The 2,274-nt window shown below is 40.1% G+C and overlaps 1 non-coding gene across 1 annotated transcript; it reads left to right on the forward strand.

Annotated features, from left to right (window-relative positions):
• Positions 1–1,350: 1,350 nt before the first annotated feature.
• On the forward strand, positions 1,351–1,453 carry LOC122744891. The gene has a single exon (XR_006355227.1). It is a non-coding gene; the product is annotated as a U6 spliceosomal RNA (small nuclear RNA).
• Positions 1,454–2,274: the final 821 nt, after the last annotated feature.

Raw genomic sequence — 2,274 nt, forward strand, 5'->3', positions numbered from 1 at the left:
TTTAATTGTTTTTTGTATGTATTCTCAACACAGCTCAGTGTCTAGTATATACTGGGTATTTAATGAACAATTGTTCTATTGAATCCCTACTATACATGCAACATAGTGTTAGGTATCAGATGAGCAAATTTGAGGCAGAATTTTAATATATACCCTCTACCCCCAAAGGATTAGCAGTATAATGGAAGAAAATATCAATTCAAGTGTAAAAAAAACTCATTTGTATAGATTTTTATAGTAAGGAGCATTTTTGCATAACAGATCAAGTGTAAGCCTAAAAGGCAGAAAGACCTAGTTTTTAATGTTGCTTCTGACATGGACTAGATCTATGATCTTTAGTGGGTAGTTTAAATTGTCAGGACCCTTGGTAACCCGCTAAAAGAAGCAGTTGCATAGTCATGAGCAACCTGTACTGGCAGTTTCTTGTCTACTGGTTCCTTACATTCTTGAAAGTACAGGCTCAATTCCTGCAACTAAGTTACTCAGAATATTTACCTCATGACACCCATATGAGGTCAGTGGCTTATAGTTTTATAATACTTTTTTTCATTTAGCTCATTAGTCTCAATACAACATTGAGGAAGATAGGGCAATTATCATCATCTTCATCATCATCATCATCTCAACAAAGTGAAAACTGGGATTTAGAGAATAGAAATGAGGTGCCCAGGGTCCTTTCAGTAGAAAGTCATGGAGCAGAGATTAGAATCCAGGAACTATAGTTTCCAGTTAGGTGCTGTTTTAACAATACTGTATAGAAAGCATTAAGTGAATTTAAGGTATGGTGTGGGGTAAAAGGTCAGAGGGGAAACTGACTTGTTCATCATCTCCAATGACAGCTTGCTGGATGAGGAAGCACTGGAGCTGCACAAAAAGAAAAAAAATGAAAGCATTAAGCCAATCAGAAAGGAGTGAAGAAATTTAGAGAGAGAAATGGGAAATTGTGTTTGAACAGATGCACTAGAGCTCATTGTGTTCTAAAACCGTCTTTTTGGTAATCCCTCATCAGGAGATGCCCCATTTATTTTACCGTATTTATCCTTTCTTTATTTTACATGTAGAATTCATAAATGTTTAATGACTTTGGCATAAGGCATACCTCTGAAAGCTGAATAAAGCCACACAAAATAGCTGAGGGGAACAAGAGGCACAGGGATCGAGAGGGCATCCATGAGTGAAGAAAGAGGGGGCATGTGAGAGATGGGGTGGGAATTAAGGCAGGTTGAATAACCTCCAAGTAGAAAGCCAGGCAATTTTCCTGGAAGTCAGGTTGTGTAGCAAGGTTTCATGGGGCTCAGGGTCACAGCTGTATTCTTTATTGTGGGAAAAGTCCTATAAAGGCATGTGTATGTGCTCGCTTTGGCAGCACATATACTAAAATTGGAACGATACAGACAAGATTAGCATGGCCCCTGCGCAAGGATGACATGCAAATTCATGAATGCATGTGTATGAAGGATGGAGGATTGGAGGAGAGGGGCAATTGAGAATGGATTAGGAAAGAAAAGAAAGATGTATGTAACTCAAGATGACATTTTAAGGATACCCACTTTGGCTAACATAGAGACCATTGAGTACCCTACAGTTAGTTGCCTGCTGCATCTTTAGACGCAGTGAGACTTAGGGGACTTATTCCTTACCACCCCATTTTTGGTTGCTCTCTTTTCCTCCTATCTGCTGTGCCCACTTTGGATTCCAATTAGGGAGAGGGTAAATTCCTTCCACTGTTCCTTTTCCTTTACCCCAGTTCTGAGAAATGGGTTTCATGGTGTGTGTTTCTATTCTGTTCAGTTTCAAGTGTCCTCACAGGACTGGGAGTTTGTGGCATGATGACCTTGCAGCCAAAATTGCAGGTGGGGTGGTGCAACATTCCAGGCTGGCATAGAATGCATGAGAAGCCAGGGTTTCTGGAACTTGGGCCCCAGGTATTTTGGATTTGGAACTGGGACTGTCCTGTATGGGAGCTGAGTTAAACTCTGAATCTGATCCTCTTTCCCTTCATAGACACAGAGATGGTGTAGGGGAGGGGGGAATTATGCTTTTCACTTTTTGGGGGCAGAGTAAATCTGTACATTTTTTATTATACTTTTATAAGTAAATATATCCCTCTGTAAAATCTCCTGTGTCTTATATATAGAAAGGAGAGGAGAGAGGGCAGTTGGGAATAAGAAAAGGGGGGAGAGAACAAAATAAAAGGAAGAGAATGAATAAGAAGAGAAGCAGACAAAAGGGGAAGAAGACAAATGAAGGGAAAGGGAGGGGAGAGAAACAGAA

Source organism: Dromiciops gliroides, chromosome 2 (assembly GCF_019393635.1).
Source record: "Dromiciops gliroides isolate mDroGli1 chromosome 2, mDroGli1.pri, whole genome shotgun sequence".
Lineage (NCBI taxonomy): Eukaryota > Metazoa > Chordata > Mammalia > Microbiotheria > Microbiotheriidae > Dromiciops > Dromiciops gliroides.